This window comes from Leucopleurus acutus (assembly GCF_964270905.1).
Source record: "Leucopleurus acutus genome assembly, chromosome: 14".
Taxonomy (NCBI): domain Eukaryota; kingdom Metazoa; phylum Chordata; class Mammalia; order Artiodactyla; family Delphinidae; genus Leucopleurus; species Leucopleurus acutus.
The window spans coordinates 54,766,296-54,783,763 of record NC_139156.1 but is presented as its reverse complement, the minus strand read 5'-3'; positions in this window follow the sequence as shown (position 1 = coordinate 54,783,763).

The following is a 17,468-nucleotide window of genomic DNA, read 5'->3' as shown; positions in this document are numbered from 1 at the left end:
GACCACTGTTCATCTGCCCACTTGTAAGCCAATCACAGAGGTGGGTGTCAGCTGGTGTTAAGAGATGTAATACGCTGACTGGCAGCGCCAGAAGCTTGGGGCTTGGAATACCCCCGAACCACATGTGCTGGGAGCAGAAGAGGGTGCGTTCCTCAAAGAAAATGGAAGTTCTATTACCAGAAGCAGGGAGAATGGATGTTGGGCAGGAAAAACAACAGATGTCCCCTTCTGCCCCAGAACCCTTTGGTCAAGTAAAATCTTACTGGGAAGCCAGGCATGCCAACCAAATAATAAGTGGGGATGCTCTGGGAATGCCAGCTTGCAGGAGGGTATGTTCGGAGGAGCCCTTACTGCCTGAACGCAGCCTGTGCATTTTCCATGCTGCATTTTTGCAAACACCGAACCCCCATTTGGTGATGTATGACCTCCTCTTAGTCACCTGTCCCAGCACCATCAATTAAGTAGAGACTTTAAAGCCCACCTTCCCACGTAGCTAGTCCTGCTTTATTCCTCCTCAGAGGAATGGTGTTTTCTCCACAGCATAGTGTTTTCTAAAGGGAATTCCACATTGTTCTTTTGAAATCTTCTGGAAAACTGCACGTTCAGAAAATATTGCATATTATCCTTGTCTTGGAGAGCTGTGAGGCATATTAGCATTTTAAAGGCTCTGCAAAGTTCTGCAATCACCTGTTTAGCTTTATTCAGCTCAGGGTTTCCCTAAACCAATTGTCCACAGAATCTGCATTTCATCTGCATTTCCCTTTACCTAACACTGGAGGACTGGATATTTCCACTGCATGCACTCTTGGTGATGCTGACGGGGGACCTCGCACCTGACTTGCCGTTCCATGCTTACTGGTTCTGTGACTCTCTGACACAGCGTTTCCTCCATCCAGGCTGGGTTTTCCCCTGGGCATCCAGATCCTTACTGGGCCTTGGTGAACAGGCTTTCAGTTGGACAAATGATCGCTGAGCGTGGTAGCTGACACTGCGCCCCTCAGAGATGAAGGGAGGGCTTCTGATGGGGGTTCATGCCTCTTCAGCCCCCACTAGTGCCTTGCTGTGGCTGGCCAGGAGTATTTTCCCGGTTGATAGAAGAGCCAGTTCACAGGTGACTCCAAGGAGAGGCTCTTTTCCAAGCAGGGGAAGGTTGTTGTGAAGCCTGTGACATTCTCAGCACAGTAAGGCGCAGAGGGTCTGGGACGGTACCCAACGTCCGGCCCATCGTTCCTACAGTGGGCTACGGGGCTGGCACCAGGGCTTATGGTGGGAACACCCATATCTCTCAGGGAGGTCCCTGAAAGGGCAGCTCATATTCCATAGGCTCGTGGGCCATGGCTGCTGTCAGGGGTAACTCTGTAGGGTGGGGTAGAAGAAGTATGTTGGCATGGTTCTTCTCCCTGAGAAGGAAGGTCAGAGGGGGCCGTATGATCCAGGGAGGACCCCCGAAAGAGGTGGGCAGGGCAGTGGATTGAAATGGGAGAAGGATGTGAATGGGTTTAGAGAAGCCCAGCTTCACTTATCACTTCCCAGCTGTGCACATGACTTAACCTCTCTGGTCTTGGCAGCCTCAACTGTGAAATGGAGTTACGGCTTCTCCTGTCACCTGGCTCTTTTGAGGGTTAAATGAGAAGGTGTGTGCAGGTGGTTTGCACCTATGAAGAGTAACACATACAGGAGCTACAGTTACAGAGCTCTGAGCCCTGTTTTCTGGGAGGCGAGGGTGAGGGAAGGAACAGAGGTAGGGGCCCATCAGAGATTGTGTGCCCTGAGGAAGGGGGAGCCTTGGCGAACAGTTCCTGGGGGAGAGGATTCCCCAGCAATGGGCTTGGCAGGTCACTGCCTTGGTTCTCCATGGACTGGAGGTATGTGTTACTGATACTGCTGCGGGCAGGAGCGGGTGGTGAGCGTTGGGGGCGCACTGTTCAGCCTGTCGGGGTCTCAGCTTTGACTGCTGGCTCCAGAAGGAGCTGTCTCCCATTCTGTTGTGCCTCGGTTTTCTCATCTGCGCAGTGAGTAGAGACCCTTGTCATAGTACAAGGAAGCTCGTGGCATTCTTCACGGCAATATGATCTATAAAGCTCAGATGAAGGGGGCCAGTGTCTCTCTGACAGAATGTGGGGATTTCTGTCAAGTGGGAAGAGTATGGGTTTGCAATCGACAGGCCTGGTTTTACATCCCTCCTTATCCAGTGACAGCTGTGTAACTTCAGGTAGCTTCCTGACCCGCTCTGAATTGTATTTGTTCTCATCTTTAAAACTGGGGTAATAATGTGTACCTCCCAGAGCTAGTGTCAGAGTTGAAGGAGAGCCAGCGAGTAACACGGCTAATGGATCCCTGGACACATGCCAAGCATGAATAGGTGTAGTCACTGGATCGCATGCCCGTGCACTGTTGTTTTCCCACCAGCCTGTCTGCCTTGAGTAAGCCCAGCCCACCATGGGAAATTGTAATTGGCCACTGGTTCAGTCCAGGTCAAATGCTTTGATAACACACTCTCATACGGAGCTACCCATGGGCAAAGAGCCTTCTGAGTGGGCCAGCTTCTAGCCGCATCCTCTGCAAAACCGCACAGCTGTAGCCAAACACAGGCACTGCCTTGGTCCCCTGCAGGCAGCATCGGGATCTGGCTCCACAAGATTGCAGAAGGATGGGCAGGCCGTCGGGAGGGCTTGGGCATGGCTCTTGCCCTGTCTGGGCCTTAGTGTCTCCATCTGCAAACCCGAGGCATTGAACACGATGACCTACTGCTTCCCTTTCACTTCTAGAATCCGCTGTTGCTTCGAGAGGAGAGGGCAGGGAGGAGCCGCTTGATGGACACTGGCCATCGCAGGCCTGGGGCTCTTATCCTAGCTCTGTGACCTGGGGCGTGTAGTCATGCATTCACTGCTGTGCTAGTACTGGGGATCCATTGCTCCGGCATCTCCTAATCCAGTGGGGGGACCAGATGTGCAAATGACCGTCCTGCAGCGTGAGGGCACTGTTAGAAGGTGAGGAAGGGCACACAAGGCTGAGCCTGGGATGTCAAGGGAGGCTTTGTGGAGGGGACGTCAGGTGAGCTGGGTCCTGGAGGAGGTGGAGGGGTGGGCGCCAGAGGAAGGCGCTCCAGGCAGAGGGCCTTGGTCTTGTGCTCTGGGGCAGAAACACCGTGGAGGAGAATTGGGCAGAGGCGGGAAGCTGCTCCCCAGGCTTGAGCTGACAGAGGGTGTGTTGCGGTGGTGAAGATGGGGGTTCTGGGACCAGGGTGCCTGGGCCCAGGCTGGATCCCAGCCCTGTGAGTTTCTAACTGCCAGACCCTGAGCACATCACTTCACCTTGCTGTGCCTTAGTTTCCTCCCCTGTCCAATAGGAATGACTGGCATCCAGTTCATGGCATTAAATGAGGTAATTCATAGAACATGTAGGGCAGTATCTGGCTCAGTAAACTCCAGCTCTCATTTTAAAGATGGAAAAAAAAAATGAAGGTCAGAGGGAATAAGTGCTCTGTCTCGAGTCATATAGTACACAAGGCTGAAAGTCCAGCCTCTTCATCCCTCCTCTCCCCTCTTTCCATCTCTTCTCCCCTTCTTTCCGTCCCCTCTGCCTTCCTTTCCTCCTCTTTTCTTCCTCCTTCCTTCTTTTCTTCCCTCCCTCTTTTCCTCCCTGTCTCCTAGCACTGATAACCTCGCCCCACCCCTGAGCCGACCCCAGGAAGCCCTCCTGGTGCCTGGGCCTGAGCAATGCTCATTGCTCTGATCAGACTCACGGCATCACTGGGGCCCCGGCACCCTGAGTAAACCTGCTGGGTTCTGAGCCTCTTGGCCTCTGCCAAGGTCTGAGGCTGAGTGAGTCTGGGCCTCCCATTTATCCCTCTCTCCTCCCATCACCTCCTCCCTTCCCCCCCACTCAGAGCCACCTCTGGCTCATTCAAGAGGGAAAGCAGGGCCTGGGATCCGTCTTCTGAGACAAGCAACTTCCAGGCCTTCATACAGGGCAGCCTGAGGCCTGTCCCCACCCACTGACGTCCATCACCAACACAAATGGCTCTTGAACAGCTAAGAGTCACCCCAGCACCCCAGGGAGAGCTTACTGCCCATCCATCGGAGGCCACTCGGGGCCAGTTTCTGAGCCCAGTAATGACCAGTCTCCTCTACCTCTTGCGCGGAGAGCAGAGAGCAACAGTCCACTCTGAGCCTCGGAGCCCGACTTGGATGCCTGCGCTAATGAGCAAGCAGGTTTTGCAGCCCGTGGAAGTCAGGCGCTGGGCTCTGGGCCCGCAGCAGCAGGATGACTGGAAACCAAGCAGGGATCCCAGCCCTCCCCTCAGCCCCCACTCTGCTTTTTGGGGGGTGATGTCTACACCACTGCCCAGACCAATCTATCTCTTCATGCTGAATTTTTCTAAAGCCAAATTGGAAAAAAATGGAAGTCATCTGTGTGCTGTTCCTCCTGGGCTCCAAATAGTTTTCACAGTTAGGGGAACAAAATATGCTGTTTTAATTTATTATAATAATAATTATTATTATTATCATTAGCCACAACAATAACAATACCAATAATCCCGCACACGGGAGGTTGGTTTACAGTGGGTGCACAGAGTGTTTTCCCAGCTGTGATTTCACTTGAGTCCTTGTCTGTAATCCGAGGAGGTCAAAGGCCCAGTGACTCCCAGCTGGGGTGGAGGGGCCAGCCCGGGACTCCCAGGTTCTGCTTTTCCCATGTCCTCAAGAAGGGATAACATCAGCAACACATTTTTTCCAGCAGATGTGGCCAGGCACCTTCTGGGGACAGGCTCTGGGCATGTCAGAGGGAGAAGAGGGGCTCTTCACATTCACCCAGCTCCAGTCAGAGGGTGAAGACAGGCCCTAAGCCAGCTCATTTCATCCCCAGGCAGTGCAGGCTGGGAGGCCCTCAGCTTGAAAGTTGAGGTTACTTTGGGGAAGGCCTCAAATGCCATTTTGATGAGTTTGGATTTCATCGCAGATATCACAATCTCTTTCAGCTGTGTGTTGAAGTGTGTGCATAGGAGGTGTAAGGACACCTTATATAAGCTGTGTAAGGACACAGCTCGATGAATTTTCTCAAACTGAACACAGCCATGTAACCAGCCCCCAGATTAAGAAACAAAAGACCCCTGTACCTCCTTGCCCCTCAGTGACCACTACCTTGACTTCTAACAACATGGACCAGTGCTGCCTCTTCTGTATTTTATGGGAATGGAATCCTATACACTTTTGTGTCTGGCTCCTTTCACTCAGTATTATGCGTGATATTTGTCAATATCATGTATGCGATCGCTGATTGTTTGTTTTCACTAGTGCATGATATTCCATTGCATGGAGATGCTGCAGTTCATGAATCCGTTCATCACAGATGAGCATTTGGCCAGTTTCAGGTTGTGGGCTTTCATGAGTAAAGCTGCCATGGATATTCCTGTACATGTTGTTTTTGGTGCCTATGTACACATTTCTGATGGCTATAAACCTTGGAGTGGAAACGTCACATCTATGTATGCCCAGCTCTAGGAGCTATTGATAGACAGTTTTCGAAAGTGGTTGCACTAATTTCTATCACTAGTTTTTGGGAGACTCAGGTCTCTGTAGGAGTGCCTTCAATTCCATGAATCTCTGTCAGTTGTCCTGGGCTTTTTGATGTTATAGACCCTTCAATAATCTGATGGAAGCTGAAGAATTTTCTCCCAGAAATAAAATCAGAATTTTGCATCTGATTTCAGTAGCTTCATAGACCCTGTGAAACTCACCCAGGCCCAAGAATCCTGATAAGAACGCCTGTTCTGAGTGCTAAATTCTAAGATACATTGCACATTTTGATTCTATGTTTTAAAACTCTTTGACTGAATAGAAGACTTAGAACTTAACAGGGCCTCGGCAAAGCAGGGGCACCAAAACCAAAACAAACAAATTTAGAAAAATATGAAGCCATTTTGGGAAGAATTTGATGTTTGTTAATTTCACAAAAAACACTGAAGTAGTCTTTAAATTAAAAATCATAACACTGTTGGACATCCTTGCATATACTTCACAGATTAGAACTAACTTCATGTTACGTTACGTATGGGAGAAGAATAATCTTTTCAGGGCACAGGACTTTTAACAGCCTTCAACCTGCCCTGGCGGGATCAGTGATGTAGCAGTGACTTCTCACCCCTCCCTCTGCGTAAGTTGGGCAATCCCACGCTGCTTGGGGGCATGCATCTGATGGGAGTTCCCTGGCTGTGAAGGTCTTGTGGACTTGCTGTCTCACTGGACCCTCACCATACCCCTGCTAGGTGGCCATCACAGCCCACTGTAAGGAAAGCAGTGGTGAGTGGGTCAGTTACCTCTGCAGGTAAGGAGTCTGCCCTGTCTGTCCTAGGATGGTGGCTGCAGGAACTGGGCTCTGGCCTGTGAGCAGAGGTGTGGGGTGGGTGGGAGTGGAGAGCTGCCTCCACATTTCCACATGTGACTCCGGTGAAGAAGTAGTTCACCAAAGGGTAGTGCTGGGATGGATGGATAGAACCTCAATAAAGGTGGGTTTCTGCTTGACATGAGAAAAAACGTCCAACTTTTAACTGTGTAATGAAGGAAACCAGGTGCTTGAGAGGTAGTGAGCTCCTTGTCCCCGGAAGCATGTAAGCTGATGCTGGATGACCACTTGACAGGGATATTGATGGACTAAATGATCTAGGTTTCCTTCAACCCTGAAATTGCTGGCCTCAGAGTCTCGATCGGTCTCCTGAACCCTGCTCAGTGCTCTTTGCACCTTGCTGGTGACCTGGCGTAGCTCAGTGCTCACACTGCACTGACCCGGCCTATGCAATGAGCAAGATCCTGCATAAATGAACCTGACTTGCAGTAGGATTGACAGAGCAGAAAGTGTCCGAGATCTCCCAGCAACTGTGACTCATACAAGCAGGTCTCCGTGAATTCAGGCAAACATTTTCCATTTCAGGAAATGTGACACAGTATCACCTGTGTTTTTCTTGAAAAACCAGTGTAGGGGAGGAAGAGTTACCTTCATGGCCCCATCATCTGAGCACTGGCAGCCATCAGCCTTGGCAGTTTCCTCGCACTGTGTTGAGGCCTCCCACCCTGCTAGACCCCACTCCTGGAGAGAGAGCTGGGAAAGCCATGGCTGCTGGTTGAGGAGTGCTGCTGGAAGAGGGAAGGTTTTCAGTGCAGTGTAGGACCTGAACGGGGGCCGCTGGGGCTGAAAAGTACCCTGTCCAGCTTCTCTGGGAAGTCCTTCCTTGAGTTCCCATCCCCACGTCTGTGTCTTGCTGCATCACCTCTGCCATCCCCTCCCTCCATCCCCTCTCTCTCCCCTCGTCCTTAGCAAAGGCCCTCGTCCAGTTCACCTGGACTAGTGCAGTAGACACCCTCCCAGCTCATGTCCTCTGGACACATGTATTAGGGTCCTGGGATGTCTGGGGTTAGCATGATGCACAGAGCCACTGAACTTGGAAGGGTCTTACTGGACCCTGGATGGAGCCCCTGGTGGCCCCTCAGACCCATCACTCGTGGCCCAGGATGGCCTCTCAGCTCAGGTGAAACTTTGTCTGTTTTCCTCAGGCTCATCACACTATCTTAGTGGCAGTTGGTCACCAGGCAGCTTGACCTGGTGGAAGAAACCCTGGGCTTGGCATCAGAGGGATCTAGGTTCAAATTGTGTGTGTGTGTGTGTGTGTGTGTGTGGACACTTACTGGCTGTATGACCTTGAGCAAAGCACCAGGCTTCAGATTCTGTCCTTCTTTGTACAATGGGGAGGACACAAGAGGGTCAGTGTGACAATGTGACAGCACCAGGCCCATCCCAGAGATCTGACCCAGGCTAGCTGAATGTGCGTCCTATTTATGACGTTTGCATGAGACCCTCCTGCCACTGGACTGTGACCCGCAAAAGGGAGCAGTGGGCTCCTGTGAACCCTTTTCTCCTCATCCAGCTCTTGGCTTTTCTGTTGTATCTAGCAGGTACTCAATAAATGACTGTTGAGAAAATTAATTCAACAAGAATGGATGGAGTGTCTCCTTGCTGGGGGAGCCCTGTCCCAAGTTTCAGGGATTTGATGATGGCATGGGGCTCACACGTTAGTGGGGGCAGGCAACCAACGACCCAGTACACAAGTAGATACCACGATGATTTGTTTTGTGAAAAGTTCTATAAAGACAGGAAAAGAGACAGATACAAGGGGAGCCACTTTCACCTGAGGAGTCAAGGGAGGTCACTGAGCACCTGGAGGTTGACCTTAGAATTAAGTGACTTCTGGAGCCAGGTTCAGACGCCCCTGGGGAGAGCGTTCCCGGTGGAGAGAGCAGCCAGTGCACAGCTGATGCACCGCCCTCTGTGTGCACACCCTGTGCCCAGGCCCCTCCTAACAGCAAGTCTTGGGTGGAGGTGCTGGGCTCTGCACACCCTTTCCAGCTCTCAGCCTTGTTTGCTGCATGGACCTCGCTGGTCTTGAAGTAGGCTCCTGAGCTGCAGGGTTTACGAGGAGTGTCCAGTTCCTGGGCCTTATGAGAAGGGGCTCTGAAGTCCAGGAGTCCAGGGAGCCCCTTAGAGCACACCCCCTCTCTCCCAGTTCAGGTTCAGCTGCCAAGTCCTGGTAACACTAAGTCTTACCTGGGCTCCCCAGATGAGCTGGGTGCACATTACATTGAGAGGCACCAGGCTGTACCACGCTTTGCAGCATGCACTATTGCATTCAATGCCAACTCTTTCAGAAGAGTCTTCTCAGCCCTACAGAATCCCTGTGTTAGAGCCATCCAGTCAGCTCCGAGGCTCTGCATGGAGACATCTTCTGTAGAGATATTGCACAGACCAATTTTTATTTCTTTTACATATCTAAGGTCAAAACTAGCAGGACCCTTGGAGCTAATCTAGTCCCAACTGCTCATCTTGTAGATGGAGGAACTGAAGCCCAGAGGAGGAAAGCAGCTTATCCAAGATCATATAGAGGTGTCAGAGATAAATCAGCACGACATGGCAGGGCGTTTCAGCTACATATGCTACTTGGCATTGAGAAAAGCACAGAGCTAGTGTGGGAGGACCTGGGGCTGATGTCTCACCTTTGCCAAATATGATGAGTCTCTATGATTATCCCAACCCTGTCCGAGGAACTGATACAGGTCACAATGGTTACTGTTTATTGGGTATTCACTGTTGACCAGGCACTTTTCTAAGCGTTTGCATCTGTTATTTCATTGGGTCTTTACAGCAATTCTATGATGTAGGCACTGTTGCTACCTCCTCTTCAAAGGTGATCACACTGTGGCTAGTGAAGTTAACAAGCTTGCTCAACATCTGACACAGATAGTAAACAGCAGAGCCAGGACTCAAGCCTAGGCGTCTGGATCCATGGCCCACGCCCCTCCCTTCTCCTGCACACTGTCTACGTAGAGAATTTGCACATAAAGGGGTTCCCCGGACATCTGAGGCTGCACCAGGCAAGAGAAAAGCGGTTGTGGACACTCAGTTACCTGTAGATCAGTTCCTGTGATGGTTACCTGTGTGGATTGCCACCTCAGACATCCCACTTGGAAGGGAAGACAGAATTGCAAAGTCACTCATTTTATTTTATTTATTTTTATTTTTTTGAATCTTCTAAACTGTATTTGGAACTGACAAAAATCTTCCTAGAGACAAGGCCCTGAGCAGAGTCTGTCCCCACCATAAAGTTTTATTATCAACTGTACAGAACAAAATTAGCAATGAGTGATCTTTGGCACTAGAATGGGTAACTCCTTAGCTGTTCATACAATATCCAAACCGCACATCACGTGACATTAAGTTGCTGGTTAACAGTTGAATGTTACATTTAAATTATCTTAAAAAGTTGGAAGTCTTAGCTAAGTTTTTTGGTATCAGTATGCTAATCATATCTAACACTTAGTGCCTGAGGTAGAGACTTCTGTAAGAGATTTATTGAAGAGAACACAATTGAGAGTACAATAAAGGGAAACACTTCCAATCTTGGAAGCATATAGCCAGATGTTTTTGCTGGTTCAACAAGGCAACCCTGAAATGCTGAACTCTTACTTCTTTTATTTCTGTAGATATTTTGCAGGGGACTGGGGCTTTTTTGTTTGGACTCCTGGATTTTGGAATACATGGATTTCTTCTTTCAAAAATATGATTATTAGCATGGAATGTGCATGAACCAAACTCACTTAACATCATTATTAAAAACAACAAAGACAACACAACTGCATTAGAGACAACAACAAGTAAAACCTTTTCAGCTCTCCATGATATGTGGCCAGAATGAGTGACAAATATGCCAGTCAACCTAATGATTCTAACATTTGATGGTGACTGTGAATTATTACAGATTTATGATATATAGGTGAGTTGAAATTTTATTTCCAAACTCTGCACTGTATAGGTGCAGAGGCTTTATTATTTTCAGGTAGTAAGACTCTTTGTGAAAATACATGATTTTATAAAGATAAAATTAATCTAATATCTGGAACCTTCCAATCAAAATGACCAGGAACTGTGTATCTCGGACTTCAGGTACTTTTCTTCACAGTCGAAAAAGACCTTTCCTTTATAAAAAGACATTTCTTGAAGTAGGTTCTAGTATAACATACTTGCCTTTTACCAAAAACTGGCTGGCCAAAAATTTATCCTAAACTATAGGTATTATTTTTAGAAGTGTACTGTCTCTTAAATGAGACAGAAAACATAAAGCTGGACATTTATAAGCTTAACAGGTAAAGCATGGGTCTGACTAATAGAAATAACATTTAAGTCCATTCTTGGTATAAACCGCTTAGAGCAAGTTAAATGTTTTAAACAATCACTGATTCCTGTGATAAACAGCACCGAAGGACATCTTACTACATCACATAGTTCTTTCAAATATTTTTTTTTGAAGCTCCAAGATCAGACAAATGACCAATAGTGTTAGTTTGTCTTTTGATACCTTTTACCAGAGGCTTTTTCTAACTACTTCATAATGCTTCTGAGAGGTAAGTGGCTCCTGGAACCTGGAAAAGTAAAGCAAACTGCCTAGTTTCATACCATGAAGAAATAACAGTTAAGGTACCTAATGATGACTTTTTTCTTTTTAAAGATATAGGTATCCTTCTAAAAGACAGATACGTGGGAGTCTTAACCTGTGAGAACCATTTTAGATGGCAAAGTTCATTTTTATCAAAAGTAATTCTACAGACGTCAGTCAAGGAAAATCCCCAGAAAAACTGACTTCTAATGAAATAACACACCCGTGGTTTTAAATGAACAAATATAGAAACAGGCAGAACTAAGGCATAAAGCAAAGGGGAAGTCACAAAATGAACATTAACTTGTCCTTAGGGGAAAATGTTATCTAATTCTTCCCTTTAGAACACACAGGGCGATAGTTAATAATGCTGTATCGCATGTTTGAAAGTTCCTAGGAGAGTAGATCTTAAAAGTTCTCAGCACAAGAAAGTAAACTTTGTAACTATGTAGATGTTACACCTAGATGTTATGTAGGTGTCAGATGTTAACTAGATTTCTTGTGTCGATCATTTTGCAATATATATAAACATCAGATAATTATGTTGTAGACCTGAAACTAATATAATGTTATATGTTAATTATATCTCAATTTAAAAATTAGTGGAAGAAACCACAGGATACTAGAAGTGGCATATAGACTCTTTGGCTTTAGAAATGAAGAGAAAGTGTGATGGGGTGAAAAGAATGGTTATCATCTTAACACCTGATGCAGGAATTCCTCTCATGGAGAAGACTCTCTTGGTTTAATAAAAAAGTAGTAACTTGCTTGACTGAAGAAGGTGAAGCTCTAAGGGTACGAGTTGGAAAGAGAGGAAGAAACATAGAGAAGCTAAACCACTGCATGGCAAAAAAAGATTAGGAGTTTTCGTTGTGGGGAGAGAGGAAAAGAGAAAGAAAATAAAGGGAAAAGGAGACCAGCCTACCAATACATTGCCAGAAATGGTCACGAACTCCTTTAAAAGATAAATCTAGTATTTGCTTCAATTTTTTCCTGTATTACTGTGATATGCTGTCATCCCAAGCCCTTCTTTCTTAATCTCAGTCATGTCTGCCTTTGTGTGTGTGTGTGTGTGTGTGTGTGTGTGTGTGTGTGTGTGTGTGTGTGTGTGTGTGTGTATACATGTATGTGTACCAAAGGAAGGAGATGTTTTTCTCTCTGGGTGAGGTTGTAAGAATATCCCTACACAACCTAATTTAAGGAAAGGAAAATCTTCCAGGTAGATGTGACTAGCAAAATTATCAGCCACCCATGGAGAGCTTTGATTGCTTTTGCCTGCCTAACCATTGAATCGTTCTTCCAAGAAATAGTGAGCAACTACTATGTAGAAGGTAATAGACGACGTCAGGACAGCAACAGAGGTTGCAGGTGGATGGTGTCCCTACATCATCTTTTGTGTTTTTATTAAGACTTTGTTCTGAGTGAAATGAGGAACCACTGCAGGGGTCTGAGCAAAGGAAGGAGCTGCTCTTGCAGTTCTGGATCTGCCTGAATGCTAGCATGATAATAGATTGTGAGGGACATAAGGGTAGAAGCAGATGGACCAATTAGGAAGCTATTGCTTCCTATATCCTGGGTAGGCTACTTGGAAGGGGGGTAACATGATTATAGGATTATAGATTATTATTATGGAATATCAAGGAGGCAGTGGGTATGGAGGTCTGGAATTCAGGAGAAAATTCCAGGGTATAGATATGAATTTGGGAATCATCAACCTATAGATGGAATTTAAAACCCTGAGATGAGGCTTTCTTCAATTCCATCTCTGAGATTTCTAAGGTAGTGAGAGTAGACTGAAAACAAGAGAAGAGACTGAGTCCTGGAGGATTTCATTCAGCCTTTTGCACCACTTTGTCAAGGTCACCAGTGCCCTTGCTAAATCCAAAGGGCCTTTCCTAAGCCCCATAGTATTTGATCTTTGTTTGAGTTGCGTTTCTTTCATATGCAATCCAAAGAGTCAAGATTAGTACACCCCTTCTTTGGAATTCCTAGAGATATCAAGAAGGATGCAGGGAACCGTATATGTGGAAAGCAGTTTCAGCCAAATTTATTTGCATCTCAAAGGATACAAGACAACTTTATCTGATTTCTGGGATGCCAAAAAAATCAAACACGTAGAATATACAGTGATGGTATATTTAAAATGTAGCATTATGGAGTATTAAAACTAAAAGATGCAAAGAGATTCTTGAGCCTGCTGTGTTTTTAAAATTTTCAATTCCAGTAACTCAGTGCTGGTATACGAGAGCAATTGACTTTGTCCATTGACCTTGAGTCCTGTGACTTTTCTTTACCACTTATTTTTTCCAGGAGTTTTTTGGTAGATCCATTGGGGTTTTCTACCTAGACAATCATGTCATCTGGTAATAAAGACAACTTGATTTCTTCCTTTTCAATACATACATTTTTTTTTCCTTGTCTTATTGAACCAGCGAGAACTTCCAGTACAATGTTGAATAGGAGTGCTGAGAAAGGGCATTCTTGCTTGTTCCAAATTTAAGGGAGAAAGCATCTAGTTTCTCACCATAAAGTGTGATGTTTGCTGTAGGTTTTTTGTAGATGTTCTTTATTAAGTTGTGAAATTTTGCCAGGGTTCCTAGTTGGCTGAGAGGTTTGTTTTTTTTTCTTAAATCATGAATGGGTGTTGAATTTTGCAAAATGTTTTGGCATCAATTGGTATGATATGAATTTTTTTCTTTAGCCTGTTGATGTAGTGGAGTACATGATTGATTTTCAAATGTTGAATCAGCCTTGCATATCTTGAATAAGTCCCACTTGGTAGTGGTATATACTTCTTTTTATACATTGTTGGAATCAATTTGCTAATATTTTGTTGAGGCGTTTCCACTTATGTTCGTGTAACATATTGATGGGTCTGTAGCTTTCTTTTCTTGTAATGTATAATCTGCTTTTATTTTTGGAAAAGGTTCTGGATAATTAATATTATATTTTCCTTGATGGTTCAGAAGCGTGCATCAGTGAAACCCTTTGGAACTTTCTTTTTTAGAAAGATTAAAATTTTTAAATAGATATAGGACTATTCAGGTAATCTATTTCTCTTTGTGTGGGTTTTGGTAATTTATGTCTTTCAAGAAGTTGGCTCATTTCATCTGAGTTATCATCGGTAGCATCGTTTGCAAGTATTTTCCCTTATTCCGTAGGTTGTTGTTTCATTTTGTTGATGGTTTCCTTTGCTGTGCAAAAGCTTTTAAGTTTGATTAGGTCCCATTTGTTAATTTTTGCTTTTATTTCTTTTGCCTTGGGAGACTGATCCAAGAAAATATTGCTACGATTTGTGTCTGAGAATGTTTTGTCTGTGTTCTCCTCTAGAAGCTTTATGGTGTCATGTCTGTTCAGTCCTTTTTTAAAATAGTCAAGAGCGCTGATATTCCATTACTCATTTCCAAAAGAATAGATGACCCATGAGCACTTTCTAACCTTGTCTCAGTTCATGCCCTCGTCCCTTGTACCATATATATCACTCAGCATATATGAACTGGAATTCTAGATTCTCCAGTGTGAAACTCTAACAGGTGAGATGGATTGACAATTCTTAAGTGCATGTATGATATAAATTTTATTTAAAAAACTATTCATCTCTGACATGGAGACAATTAGAGAAGGAAAGTATGCAAATAATTCTTTGGCGGTTGCTAAGACAAAAGATTTGAGAGTAATTCCTATTCACATACATTTTCTCAGTTTTGCCAGTTGCAGAAATATTGGGGAAAATAATGAAGTAGGTAGCAAAAGGGGTCTCTCAGCTTAGAATAAGATGCAGGCTTCTCGAATTCAAGCGAATGACAGCACACAGTTCTATATCTTCGTGTAGCTGGTGATGAATTTTGCACTGAGGGGGAAAACTTATGGGGTATGCAGACTTTCACTTTCACCCATTGTGGATCTCTTATCTCTTTCTCTCTCCCTCTTGATACTGATACAGATATAGATATATCACATACATAGAGAGATAGATACAGTACACACACATTCATTATACTTAATATATACACTAATATGTTAATAATACATATTCTAATCTCTCATTGAAAGAGTAATTCAAATAGTCCCAAAGTATATACACTTAAAAGTAGGCCTCCCTTTTATACCTGACCCCCAGACCTTTCTCCCCACAGGCAACAATGCCAATAAAGTTCTTAGGTTTACTTTCAGACACAGTCTATACATGTGCTTATAAAAATAAATAGCACAACTTACTCTAATAAATAATGTTCTCCTACAATCACCGGTTATAAAATATTATAATTTTCACTGTAACAGTAATAACTATAAAATATTTAGAATTTGGCCTCAAAATGTTGTACAAGGGCTTAATGGAGGAAAAAATGTAAAAATTCTATTAGAAGGTGTAAATGAAAACATGCACAATTATATATGTGAACCCTATTCATAGATTGGACAGCTTTATAATTATGTCAATGTCCTTTAAATAAATCTGTACATTCAATACAATTCCAAATAAAAATACTCATCACAGATTTTAAGGAACTGATAACCTTCTTCAGAAATTTATGTGTAAGAGTATAGGTATACAAAGAACTAAGTCAATTTTGAACACTAAAAAAAAATCAAAGAGAAGGGATTTCCCCTACCATAGATTAGGCATGTCACAATGCTGTAGTAACAAGTGGAAAGAAGGTATATTAGTGACAATAATCACAAAGCGTTGGAACAGAACCCAGAGCTCAGAAACAGACCCATGTATGTGGAAATGATACATGATAAAGGTGCCTACAAATTAGGGGAAAGATTTTTGTTTATTAGGTGACTGTGGGAAAAATTATTTATTACGCGGAGAAAAATAAAATTGAATTTCTATCTCACAACATAAACAAAGGTGAATTCAAAATAGATTAAAGACCTTAATGTGAAAGATAAAATATAAATAAGAATATAGACAAATATCTTTATATAGTTTGAGATGGGGAAGGATGTATTAAACAAGACCAGAAAATCACAACCACAAGGGAAAAAATTGCACGGGTGTGACAAGATCAAAATTAAGGATTTCTGTTCAATAAAGGTCACCATAGACAAAATTAACAACACCTGACAAGTAATCAATATCAAGGCTGTACAAGAAAATCCTTGTATATCATTGTGAAAAAGATAGGAAATGCAAGAAGGATAAATGGGCACAGACTATGAGTAGGCGATTCACAAAAGGAGAAATCCAGGAGACAAAGAAGCGTGTATCACTCCTAACAGCACAATGCACGTTAGAACATGGTGTGGCTTCATCCACATGAGCTGGCCAAAAAGTCGAAAGTTGGCCATCACTAAGTTTGACCAAAGATACAGGAAACTGGGACCTCTAATCCACTGTTCTGGGAAATGTGACTGGAGAGCAGTCTGGTAGCAGGGAAATTCAGTGTTCAGATACTTCACGATCTAGAATCCTCTTCAGTGCTCCCACTTGTCCTGGAAGCTGTTCATTGCTGTATGTTTGTGGGAGTGGGGTGGTGGAGGCTCTTTAGGGATCCACCACCAGGGAAATGAATAGATTTACTAAGAAATGCTATGCAGCTATTAGAAACAATGAACCAAATGTACGTAGAGCAACATGGATAGATCCTAAAAATATAGCGTTGAGCGAATAAAAAAGAGGAATGAGGTACCTGGCATGCTAACTTTTATGTACAGTTAAAACACATAAAATCACAAAATTCACTACCTACTGGAGAGTGATACATCAAACATGTTAGAAGCACTCCTACTGTGGAAAAGATAATGGGAAGGGAACCCATTATGGATGGAAAACAAAACAAGAGAAGCTCAATGGCCAGGCAAATGGGGAGAGTCTGCCCTGATCTGAGGAGCGTGATAAACTCAAACCTCTGCCCCTGAGGAGCGAGAAATCAATCAATAGATGAATAATTCATTTTGTTCTTTGATTTAAACGTCATTACATTTATATATGAGTTAAACTTGATTTGTTTGTTGCCATGTTTCATAAACAACTGGACCTTTAATTTTGAGTTTGCAGTTTTCTTTATACATTTAAAAAACCATTTTTCCCCCACCAAGGTCTCAGACATTTTCTTATGCCTTTGGAAGACTTCCCAAGGCACTGAGCCTGTATCATTGGATAACGTTACATGTACATAGTATTAGATTTTACAGTTCTATCACAGTATATTTAGTAGTCAGATTTTGGTGGGTATTTAGATTGTTCACTATGTTCTTTTTTCTTATAAACAATAGTGCAGTGGTTATTCTTGTATATTCATCATTGCACAATGTATATCAGTAGGTTAAATTCCTAAAAGTAGCATTGCTGGAGTGATATGTATATATATATATTTAAACAGAAATTGTCAAATTACTCCTGCATCAGTTTATACTCATATTCTTGCCAACATTGTGTATTATTAAAATTAAAATTTTTTTCTATGCTAGTAGATGAAAAATTTTATTTATGATTTAAATTTTTATTTACTTAATTATAAGTAGCTTCACATACTTT